Here is a 13,066-nt window from a genome sequence, read left to right as displayed (position 1 = left end):
AGCGTCTCTTGAATTCTGTAAGTGTAGTTGCACGCTTGATGTGTCTAGGCATCGAATTGAAAACATTTATACCTTTGAAAAATAATGAATTTTGTGAAGCATTATTCAAAAGATGTGGTGTTCTTACTTCATCCGCGTTTCTAGTGTTATATCTATGAAAATCACTTCCTCTTTCAATCCGATCACACAAATATCGAGGCAGCAAACCGTTAACTACTTTAAAAATGAACACCATAGTCAAAAACACAATTCTTCGCTTCACTGACAGCCATTGCAAAGCGTCCAGCATAAAACTTGAGGAAGTGAATCTATTACATCTTAAAATCAAACGCATTACTTTATTCTGCAAACGCTGTAATCTCGATATTTGTGTTTCATTGGCCAAAAATAAAATGGAAGGGCAAAAGTCTAGATGAGGAGAGATGATTGATTTGTATAACTGTATTTTACTACCAATAGTTAAATCGTTTTTCAAGCGACATAGGATTCCATACTTCTTGGCAATTTTCTTGATGACATTGTCAATATGAGAATTGAACTTGAGTTTGTCATCAATAATCACGCCAAGATATTTAATTTCCTGAACGCGATCAAGTGTCTCATCATCAATAACAACAGAGACATCATCATCTACACGATTCCGCGAAATTACCATGAATTTAGTTTTACTTATATTCAATTTCAATTGTTTATACTTCAACCATCTACTTAGAGAACGCAAATCTTCATTCAAGCGTGAAACGGCTTCTTCTAAATCTTTAGCTGCAATGAATAACACAGTATCGTCAGCAAAAAGATTAATATCACAAAACCGTAAAACACGTCGCATGTCATTAACATACATAATAAATAAAAGGGGCCCTAATACACTTCCCTGAGGCACTCCAAGGTCATTGTCAACGGGACAAGATACAAAATCATTAAAAACAGTCCTTTGTGTTCTGTCAGATAAATAGCTTTCAAACCATTTGTATGCAGAACCCGAAATTCCAAAGCGCTTGATTGTTCTCAACAATAAGGGCCTAGAAATTGTCTCAAAAGCGCGTTTTAGATCCAAAAACACAGCAACAATCGTATCTTTATGCTCCAAATTTTCTTTCCATTTAGCTAACACTAAGTTTAACGCGGTTTCACAAGAATGGCCTTCCCGGTATCCCGATTGTTCCGGTATCAACAAACAGTTACTATTTAAATATTCTAACAGCTGGCCTTTTACAACAAGTTCTAAAATTTTCTCTAATGTGTGCAACATGTTGATGGGACGAAACTCTTCGGCTTTAATCGTCCCAGCAACTTTTTGTATAGGAACAACTAAAGATTCTTTCCAAATATGCGGCACGTGCCCAGATTGCAATGATTGATTAATAAGGTCCCGCAGAGTGTGTCGAATGACATGAAAGCAATCTTGAATAACTCTAGCATTAACATTATCTACTCCAGCCGTTTTTCCTAATGAAAAGCAAATATTTTTAAGTTCATCTAATGTAATTGGGTGAAAACCATTAAATCTACAATTACTATTAATCGGCTGTTTTATTTCGTCCGGTTCATTGATCAGTTCAATAGATTGATTGATCAGTGAAACGCTCTCAACGAAATAGTCATTGAACTTAGAAGCAATTACTGGTTCTGACTGTTCTAATATGCCATCAAAAGTTATGGTCCGCGATTTACAATTACTAGGCTTCATCAAAGATTTCAAAATTTTCCATAACTCTTTGCTGTTGTTTTGATGCTGATCAATTTTCCTCTGAATATATTCACATCGAGTTTTCTTAATTGATTGTGAATATTTATTACGCGCGACCGTGTACCTATTCCAATGATTATCACTATTCGATCTACAAAACTTTTTGTACCATTTGTCCCGCTTACGTTTAAGACGCAAAAGATCCAAATTGTACCAGCTGTTCGAGTTTTTCAAAGAAACAAACTTTTGTTCAACTAATTTATTGGTACAAGTTTTCAAAACGTTAGTAAGAACAGCTGCATCTTCATCTAAAGTTCCGGTAACTAATGGAAAATCCACGCTTCTCTCAACAAGATTCGAAACAGCTTGCTTCGAATATTTCCTCCAGCACTTCAATTTTACAAAATTATCGTTATCGTTAACACTGTCTAAAACATTAATTACTAAAGTTTCATGATCGGTTATTTTCAAATCAGCTTGAGTAACTGAACTGACAGAATCAAAATTAGAATAACCATGGTCAATCAAAGTTCTACTGTGCCGGGAAATACGCGTACATTCACTTACTAATTGTTTTAAATTAAAGAAATCAGCTAATTGCTTCAGATGGTTCGAATTGCTAGTATCATGCCAATTAATGTTAAAATCACCCGCAAGTATATTTAATTTACTAGAATCTAAAAATGTCTCGAACCAGTTCTCTAAAATTTCAATAAAACGCTGATTACTTGAACTGGGAGAATGATACAAAACACCATAATTACCCATCTTCATGCCACGTTCAACTGTAATGCCTAAGAACCAATTGCCATCAATAACTTCGTTTTGGCGAAGATTGAATTGAACTGATTCTTTGACATAAATAGCAACACCGCCAGTGTGCCTCGAATGTGACAAACAAGCAGCAGTTTTATATCCCGGAATGCTATACTGATCAAAAGATTCAATTTCTACAATATGTGTTTCTGCTAACAAAACCAAAAGTGGACGACTATCTTCTACAATCTGACGTAATGTTACGTAGTTTGTAGATAACCCCGCAATATTCAAATACAAAATCTCTAATTTACTCACATTACTACTGGAACTTGGTTGCTATTTATTGAAATGTAAGCTGCTTTTTTTCTGATCATATAGTTTTTTATACACAAAACAATTAGAACTAAATGCTGCGTGGTTGACGTCCAGATTTAATTTACGCTCTTTATTAGTTTTTAAACAATTAACGCATTTCAATACAGTTGACGTACACTTAGAGGTGCTATGTTGTTTGCTGCATCTAGAGCATCGTTCGCAATTTTTGCAATCCGTGCTTTTGTGCTCAAATTCTCCACATCTGAAGCATCGCAAAACATTAATCGCGGGAACTATCGAGCACCGATCAAACCCTACATTTACTTTTTTCGCACATAACAAACATTTATACGTCTCGATATCGACTTCAATCACAACACTAAACTTGTTGTAAGTGAAGCGTGGATTTTCAAACATGTTAACTACTTTTACATCATTAATTGCGATGTCTTCATTTTGACTTTTTAAGAAGTCAATGAAGACATCGGAGGAATACTGATCGCTCATGCCCACCACTTTTAACATTGGCACCGATGTGGGAACAACAGCGTTGTAGTTTCCACCCAAATTGCTTTCAATGCCCTTTTTCACCTCATTTACATTGTATCCTGTTGCACACTCAACAATAATGGAGCCATCTTTCCCGTTTCTAAAGTTACTAATTTTGTGTGTTTTTGGATCCAGGTTTGTTTTCAAAAACTTGCGAGTTTCCTCGCAATCTTGTTTGGACTCTTTAGGTTTAATCACAATGACCGGGCGAGCCTTACGGTTGTTCAGTTTTTTACTTTCAAACTTACTTTTATCATTTTCAACTTTATTTTTACTGATATTCTTACTTTTACCGTCCCCTTGTCCGTTTTTCAAAGCATCCGCGAAACTACATTTAACTTTATCATTAGTAGAATTCTCTTCGTCATGACTATTACTATTACCATCGGGGATTTGACCCGCTTCAGAGGGAATCGGCTCAGATCCACTGCTTTTATTCATTGCAACTAAATTTTTGTCCGCAATAATTCTCGAAAATGAACTAGTCATATTTTCCAATTTTTCATTTAATAATATTTCAAGTCCGCCAACGGCTTCCTTCAGGGTACCATTTACATTTAAACGGATAGCTTCCATACCGGTCTTCAACGCGTTATCAATTTGAGCAGCAATCTGATCTCGCATATTTGTGATCGAGGCCGAAATAGAAGATATTCTCTTCACTTCTTCCTCAATATTTCTAACATGCGAGATCGAATCACTCGGCTTGTCACAACTAGACAGACAATCGTCACACTTGTATAGGAGATTAACATTCTCCATGACAACCTTTGCCGTACTCCTTGTAAGTGTAGTGCATCTCATGTGGAACACACGAGAACACTTACCACTACAGGTTAACGGCAGATCGCTTGCCATTACCCCCGACTCGCATTTTGGACATTCCATTTCTATCTAAACACAGTCAACAGACGCTGCATGCAACAATACACAGGGTACAGAAGAGACAATTAAATATCGATTTCACCGCCGCAGCTACTATAGGAAAGCAATTGCTTCCTTTCAGTGCGCCGGGGGGATCGAAGAATAAGCAAAATTTTACGAGAACGGCTACTTTTGTAACCTGTTCTCCTACTTATCCTGTTATGAAATACAATTGGGCACGCGTTGCAATTAATCAATCGCGGCACACAACACAATTTCACACGTAATTAAAAATAATTTTTTTCACTGCACAACAAATTGAACTACACTGTTTGCCATCACACGAAAGCTGCTGTTAACTGAGCGAGTGGTAAAGGGCTGAGGCATATTTTAAAATTCCTTTACTAGTGTTGCCAATAAACGCCTTGCACTATTTCAAAGTTTTATCCACATGTTTAACCATAGATGGGAGGGGGTCAATCCTCAACTGCTTGTATGGACCATTGGTTATGTTTCCGTCATCCAATTGTCATAGTCCTCTTTATCCATGTTTTTTGACGTAGACTACGTCTTATGGAAGGGTACTGGGGGTAAATCTAAAATCTAAAACCGCAACCGTCATGAAAAGGTGTAAGGTTTTGAACGCTTATAACTTTGTCATTTATAGATGAAATTAAAATTCAAATACACCAATCGATAGGAAATAACTCTCGTAAGCTGTTACATTAAACGCTTTTTCAATTTTTCTTAAAAATTGTTTTAAAAATGTACAAATAAAAAGTGATAATTGTATCACTGTTTTCTTGAAATAAATAAGTGTTCTCCCCAAACCCAGTCGTGATAAGCGAATACCATTTGGTTGCACATCGTGCTGCTTGAATCTGAAAAGTTATAAAACAGCGCTTCGGACGGCGGTTAAGTAGATAGCAGCAGCAGCAGCAGTAGGAAGGCGGTTTCTGTCAAGCGCGCAGCGTTCGAGTTTTGCACCTCGAACTTTGCGCGTCGTTCCCGTCGAGATCACTGGCTGCTGGTAGCGGCGTCACCTCGATGGCGCACGCGCTCCTTGCCTGAATGATAACTACAAATCTCGATTACTTTTTCGAAAGGACTTATCAGTTTTTGTAAACAATTCATTTTATCGTCGGTTCGGCATAACTGATAGCTCGTCCCACATACTAACACCACTATATCAGGTAGGGGAAAATTTCCTCTATCGGATGATAGTGTTAGCATGCGTGGGAGAGTTACCAGTTGCGTTGTTTGATACGTGCCTTCGAAAAAGTAATCGAGAAATACTTCTTGAGCTGTGTACCAATTAATCATGTCGTCCGACCATTTTACACAGAGATGGTGCTGTTCCACTGGTAGGAAGTGATAAAAATCCCCATATTGAAATTAGGAGAAGTGGGAATAATTCGCTTTCGCTGCATATTCAGGTCAAAAAAGTGAACGACAACCTGAATAAATTAGTCAGGGACTATGTCGTTTAGATTCTTCCCGGAAATTATTGTTTAAAAAGCTACAATTGAATAAAAATGATTTTTCCCCATACAGTTTTACCTGCTTTTCTACCAGTCCCCAGAGAGCCAACAAATTCAAATCTGAGGGAGAAATTTTGCTCTCACGACCTCAATCTCTCAACATGCCAAGTATTTTGATGACACTCGATTTGTGATTTCCCTTTCACAGATTACAAAATAGAGTACCTGACACTACAAAACATATGTGGTACCTCTATATGTGCATTTAGATTACCATTCGAAGTCCCTCCTTTTTTACATATTCTGCACAAAAGATACTTTCTACCCCGCCCCATTCATAAACATCGGCGGGAAATTCTGTAAGGGGTGAACTATTTTGTGTGCAGAGTGTTTTATATTCGAAGGGACTTCGAATATTAATCTAAATGCATATGTAGAGGTACCAAACATGTTTTGCACTGCAGTGTCCTCTGTGAACAATTAACGAAAAACAGATTGTGTGTAGTTTCCGATAGATGTCACTGTAGACAACAGTAGTGACATCTGATGGAACATGAATGCAGAATTTTGACAAAATGATTAATTGTCGAGTTAAATTTAACTCGTTTTAACGTGTTATTTCAAAAGTTATTTTCAATGTTCGAAAATGCCGGAAATTGAACAGTTTTCAAACAGGAATCAGCCACGATTACCAAAATTTAACTTCTAGTGGGTCCGAAATAACCACGCTCGTATTGCAGGGTTATTTGATAACTCTTCTGTCACGAGTTAAATTTAACTCGCCCATTGCGACACAGCCTTGGAAGTAAAATTAGGGCCATCCATAAATTACGTACATTTTTGACAAATTACCCCCCCCCCCTTCCTTTTGCAATACACTGAATACATGGCCGGTCCCAACTACTGAAACCCCTTTCCTCCCTCAATTACTACGTTATTTATGAAAGTTCCCTAATCATTGGGCAACACTGAAAATCAACAGCACACCACACAAAACGGGTTTGACATTTATGCGAAATTTCGGTATTGATCGTCAATATTTCACGATCAGAACAGCTATAAATCCCTGCATTTAATTCTCGGTACATCTTTAATCTATGACTGAATTAAAAAAAATCTTAATATGGTTTTTTTTTTAAGGATTTCGTGCGTTTTGTGAACGCATATTATTTTGCATAAGAAAACGGGAACGGGGTGTTTCTGTGGTGATAAAAAGGATTTTCCTACAAAGATTACAGTTTTCTGTACCAAGCACTGAAATTATCAGACGGTACCTCTATGCATGCTTTTAAATTAGCTATGAAAGTCCCTCCTACTTGGAAAATTATGGTATAGAACGGTTTATGCAACCCCAGTTTTTTTTGCTGATGGGGCCGAGGCATAGCAAGCCGTTCGATTGCATAATTCTTCAAGTAGAATGAACTTGCAATGCTTATCTCTTAGCATAAATAGAGGTACCGTCGAGTTTTTTCCAGTGCTAGGTTCTGAAATTCGACAGTAAGCGGTCAAAAGGGCCTACTTGTAATGTTCGATTCTCTTCATCGATTTTCTGTTTACATTGCTAGAGCTAAGCGAAACAATTCAAGCTGAACATTGCATTAGGTCCTAAGTAACACTGACAAGATTCTCTTCGTCGACTTTCTCCTTGAATTCACTCGACCCAGATATTTTCAGCACACATATCGATAAAAGAAGTTTTTATTTAGCATCTAATACGACAAACAACAAGAAACGATTTTGTGCTCAAGTTATTAAGGCTGTGTTCCATTTGGTGAATTTTTACTTAAATTTGACTGATGGAAGATTTTCAAATAAACCTACTATTCCAGGAATCAATTTTGACAGACGCTTTCTCGAAAATCGGCCGATCAACAACATAAGCATTTTTGAACATCTTAATTTATTTTCGAAATGGCAAATCAAAGTGAAAATTTTCCAAATGGAACGCAATCGGTAGATAAAATATGTACCAAGAACTAATTGGAGAGATTCATGGCTAATTGATATCAGCCCGATCAACTATAAAAAAATGTTGCATAACATTGGTGCAAAATTGTGCACTCCGTTTAGCGTTTTGAAGTTGAATCGCTGAGGAAACCTTATTTCTGATCAATCTCATTACCACATAAAAATTTCAAGAGTACAGATATCAGCTCTCACAAAACTTATAACAAAGAAACTGGAACATCACATTTGTTGCAGTCCAATACACAAGGAGTTTCAATTTCATGAGTGATGTCACAACCGTCCAAGATTTGTGTTCTAGAAATCTTAAAGTGATAGGGAATATCAGCCATAATGACGGTCATTGTTGGATGCTTCAATGAATCACCTGAAGAAAGCCTTACTCATATCTGATTGTTAGGAATCAAATGAAATGGAATATGTATTCGCATTTTTATGAGGTCCTGAAACTAACCAAGTTTTACTAAGTAGTAAATCCAAAATATGTACATAGGACCGAAATCATAGGTTACTTCTACTGTATTTTAAATCAATATCTAGAAAAAATGCACGAGAATTTCACTACACAGTTTAACGTAGTCTACGTCAACCATGCGGTCGTGTCTTGTACACAACCCCATCATTTTTTTTTTTTAAAGTCTCATCAATTACCTGCAATATTGCCGAAGACACCAAACCGATCGGTCAAACAATTTTCGAGTAAAAATTTTCTGAAAGTAAGCTTTCGATATTCCCTTTTCAAAAATAAGGATTCAAAATAGCGATATCAAGATGCAAAGTGACATTGTCGGTCATAAGGATGGTATCCGTAAATTTTCAACAAAATTCAAAAAATACAAAAATTAAGCGATTTGCAAATTTTGATGATTGCATGTCATTATGCTTCTTAAAACCTAACTTTCTGAAAGTTAAACAAAATTGATAAGAAAAAGGAGCACCGTGAGGTAATTTTCTTTAATATTAAAAATATATAAAAATATAAGATTGCTTTAAATTTCGAAGCATTAGAAATATTTCTTCAGGTCAGAGCTGGTAAATATCATGGCCGTCATGTGACGATGAGAAACCAGGCCCTCTCACTATCACAAGACGAAACTACCTATCATAAGCTTTCTTCTCATTTTTCAATGATCAAGCACTCATGAAAATAAGTCTTATGCGGTTTTTACATCAACATTTCTAACTGATTTAGATGAATTTAAGCAAACAACCGTATGTAATTCGTAGAGAAAATATATTATTAGGATTTGCTCGGTACAAGTAACTTTAATAACATTAAATGAAGTACACTCTTAAAAAAACTGAAAATTACACGAGCTTGAATTGACGTAGGATCTAATTTTCTTGTCATGTAATTTGATAAAGCACTTAATTTTATGTGCACATAGACGCACTTAAAAAAAATAAAGGTCGACATTTAATAATAAACACATCTAGATGTGAAATAGCGTCTTATGACTGAATATCACATCAACTTCTGAAAAATATGTCATGCTTTTAAAATTAGGTGTCAAAAAACCTAAAATGACCAAAAACTGAAAAGTACATTCGTGACAGATTTTTATGTCCGAATAGATGTAAAATTACATGATGCGGTGACAACGCACCTGAAAGCAGTAAGTAAAGCTTCTATCGTCATCGGCAACGCACTCCGCAGTTTTATCGCGTTACGGTACGGTATTGAAAAAAATTAGTGTCCGGTGCAATATATGTGGTTTGGACTGCGCGAATTCCACATTTTATAAAACAACATATCCGGCTGCTTAGGAATTCACAAGTCTTTAAGTGCGCGTTGGGATGTGAAGTGATATTTGAGTCATTTGTGGCATATCGGCAGCACTTGAGGTAGCGCCATATTGAATGGCAAAGTGAAATTTTATACGAATGTCCGATAATATCCTGTAGTGTCAAAACAAACGATTTAAAATCAATCACAAAGCATGCAATGCACCACATATCCACACGCGAGCCTATCTATATGAATTGCCGGAGAACCAAACCATTCGCAATACCAAACAGCTTGATAATCCACACTAAATTATCTCTAAAAGATGTAAAATTGCAGGATTTTAAAAAATTATCAAAATCAGTAAAAATGAGCACCAGTGACAGAAATTTACGTCACGACATGTAAAAATATGTCTTGAGTTTGTGGTTCGAGTAAATTTAAGAAAAGACGTAAATTTAGGTCATTTAAGCCGCTTCTTTTGAGTACATCTAAAAAGATTTAAATTTACATGAAATTTTTCAAGTGTGTAGTAATTGCGATGATTACAACACTGTCACGTTCTGTCATGACAAAAAATTCGATGAGATTTTGACGAAAATCTCTATCATCGTTTTCTCATCCAATGATAGTGACAGAAGTATCTCTGTAAATATCGCTTGAGATTTTTCATTGAAAATGACATTTGCCAGCCCTGCTTTAGGTATTCCATACAACAGTTTTGTTTTTCATCATTTGGCGGGTGCGCCCCCAGTTCTCCAGACAACGTGCCAATTTGCGCCACCCTAGTGTTCAATCCACATTTTAAACAATAATCTTTTTTTATTATGTTATTATCAAATAAGCGACAAGCTCACGAACACACCCAAACTCACATCTTCATTCGTAGATCGGCTTCTTCGTTTTTGCGAACCGTCTTTAATTTGTTGGGATTCTCCAACAGGAACACCTCACCGAAAAGGGTCATAAAGTAAGAATCAATAATTTTCAGTTTTACGACTCTCTGAAAATCACCACTACTGGCGTTAGTGAGCAGAGCCAAAATAACTGCGACGAAGCGAGGTGAAGCGATGGTTTTTGGCGCCAAAGGCCTTTAGCTGCGGTTCGGCAGTACACGTTGCCGCTCGAGAATATCGGGTATGACTCAACTTCGCTATCAGTGCAGAGCAATCTCCTAAAGCCCCACACAAACTCGGGCGCAGCAGATAAAAATCAATGCCATGGCATGCACGGTCAATGACAGGCACTTAAAATTTGGTTGAATTTGTAAATCTGAGGGATATTTCACTCAGTCGATTATAGTATACTCCTGCAAAATTGTGGTCGATTTTCCGTCGAAAAGTAAGGAAAATGTTACTCTCTCTCTTACTGACTCACTTGCAATTTTGAATTGAACTCGACTCAGGTACTGAGCTACGCTCATCGGTCGTGTGCCGGTGAATGCGTTCCAGATGGCATAAAATCTGATATCGCAGTGTAAATATAACATAAAGAAGTGTTGCCATGCTTTTGGGGTGAATTTCATGAAATGTGACTTGGATTTCAGTGGCCTTCATCCAAGGGATTCAATGGTAATTTGAATCAACTAGGAAACGGTTCTGCTGGTCAGGGGATTTTTAAAACAGGTTTCACCAATAAGGTGTTATTTGGATCTTGATTCTTAGACTGGCGGAAATTTGAATGAATCATTTTCGTGACGTGACGATTAAACTTATACTGACAATTGGTTTTAGACAACGTGTGAGACACAGCTTCCCAGCTTATTGTTAAATTGGTCAAACACGATATTAAATTTCTCATTGTTAATTGTAGACATATAAAACCGGAATCACATTGTACCACTCTACTGCTTATAAGCGCCTATCAGTTCCATATAGATTTCCGTCGAATTTGAGTTAACATAACTATTCACTATCAATTTGCATCTACTTTCTTATTTTGTGATAAAACTACGCACTTTGATCATGACAAAGGTGCAAACAACATCAAGTCAGTTTGTCCCATCAAGCAAAAATTGCATGTCGGTCACATCTTGAAATTCAATGATCCAAAACGCAAGTCAAATTCTGTTTTTTAAATTGTCATATTTTTCGGTGATATAACAAAACATGCAAGCTTATTTCTACTTGAATAAATTATAAATAAATTAACTATCTTTTTTCAATTTTTACATGAGAATTGTACTTCAACTGCAATTTTTACATTAGTTCTTATAAACAAGCCATTCTCCATGATTGGCAGAAGTTTAACTGTCGAATCTTTCGAAAGAACATTAATTCGATTCACTTTACGGCAAAATCCCCCTCTAAAACATCCAAACTATGACGTCCAATTAGCTCCGAAACTACAAGAACTAACTCCCATGTTAATCAAATCAATTGACCTCTCTCCGATGACACTGCACACACCACTCGAAGGCATTCCCCCAAAACAAACCCAACTCTGAGTGCATATCTTCATTGACCTCAACCATTTTCGATTACGCCCAAGTTGCAGCCCAACTCACTCACAGTAACACAGTTCTAGCTCTTCAAGTATCGAACATCGAACGAGTTCTAACTCACGACACGTCGCGCAGATAAGCCACGATAACATCCACATCCAGGGTTGCTTCGACTCACTTTGCTTAAAAAAATGTTGTGCCTCCAGAGATGTATTTCCGTTTTACGGATTATTTCCAAGCAGAAGAAGAAGTTCCACCGCAGCTTTTTTTTTTTTTTTTTTTTTTGTCTTTATTTTAGAGATTTTTAGCCTGAGGCTAGTTCATCTCTATTCCACCGCAGCTGCCAAATAAACATAATTCAAGTTTGTCACTATGTTCTTTTCATCATTCAGCTCATTTTCATGCTGGCTGAAGAACGTTGACAGCAACCGCCGGACGGAAATTGTGATGATGTTTCGTGCTTGTAAGTTACAAGGAGAGGTTGAAAAGAATGCATTTGACACAGAAAATCTGTCAATTTCGCTTTCAGAGTGACACAATCTGCGATTTTATGATTCGTGAGCGCTCACTCTGAGGTTGTGCCTCGCTGAAAGCGAAACTGACAGCCCTTACTATTCAACCTCTTCTTGTAACTTACACGTACATAATTCGGAAAAACATGTTTTTCAACTAAGCGAGTCGAAGCAACCCTGTCCACATCGACCGACGACGACGCCACCTTGGACTAACTCAAGCCACTTGCTCACGCCGTTTTTCTTCATTTCCACTTTGCACGATCACATTGTTTGCACTCTCATTTAGCAGCTCACTCACTTATGTAACTGGGTTCTCGTTGTTTCCCAACTTTGCGCACTTTTCAAACGGCAAAGAGAGTGCAATTTGCAGCCTAATTTGAATATTCATAAGCGATTCGTCGTACCGATTAAGATCCGCTGGATCTTCGTGAGTCACTTGGCACTGTAGGTATCGTGTGCAAGAATTGAGAGCTTGCTGGTCGCAGGTTGGTGTGCTACTAGATAGGTAGATACTAGAGGCGTGCGAATGAAGGTGTTGATTCGGATGAGCGCTGGCAGTCTATGTGTAGCCAAAAAACGCTGTTGCTGATATCGGTGTGGTGCACTTTGCTGAATCGCGATAGCACTTTGTGTGTTGTCAACAGCAAACGAGACGACCACCAGAATAGATTGCTTCGGTGATGTGTACGGTTGTTTTTTGCATAATTTTAGTGGCTGTGTGCAATCTTGATTTTGGTGGTTCCATCGGAAATTCTTGCT

General features: G+C 37.2%; 1 protein-coding gene across 1 annotated transcript in view; it reads right to left on the bottom strand.

The window, feature by feature from the left end:
- LOC135701074 (uncharacterized) overlaps nucleotides 1–12,766 on the bottom strand; it is a 42,564-nt gene extending 29,798 nt beyond the window's left edge. Inside the window, exon 1 of the mRNA XM_065221784.1 lies at nucleotides 12,606–12,766. The gene's annotated coding sequence lies outside the window, so the exon portion shown is untranslated. The remainder of the gene's footprint in view (nucleotides 1–12,605) is intronic.
- Nucleotides 12,767–13,066: the final 300 nt, after the last annotated feature.

Source organism: Ochlerotatus camptorhynchus, unplaced genomic scaffold (assembly GCF_037179485.1).
Source record: "Ochlerotatus camptorhynchus isolate MF236.1 unplaced genomic scaffold, CSIRO-AGI_Acam_v1.1 ptg000149l, whole genome shotgun sequence".
Lineage (NCBI taxonomy): Eukaryota > Metazoa > Arthropoda > Insecta > Diptera > Culicidae > Ochlerotatus > Ochlerotatus camptorhynchus.
The sequence above is the reverse complement of the archived record's forward strand: the minus strand, read 5'-3'. Positions and strand labels throughout refer to the sequence as shown.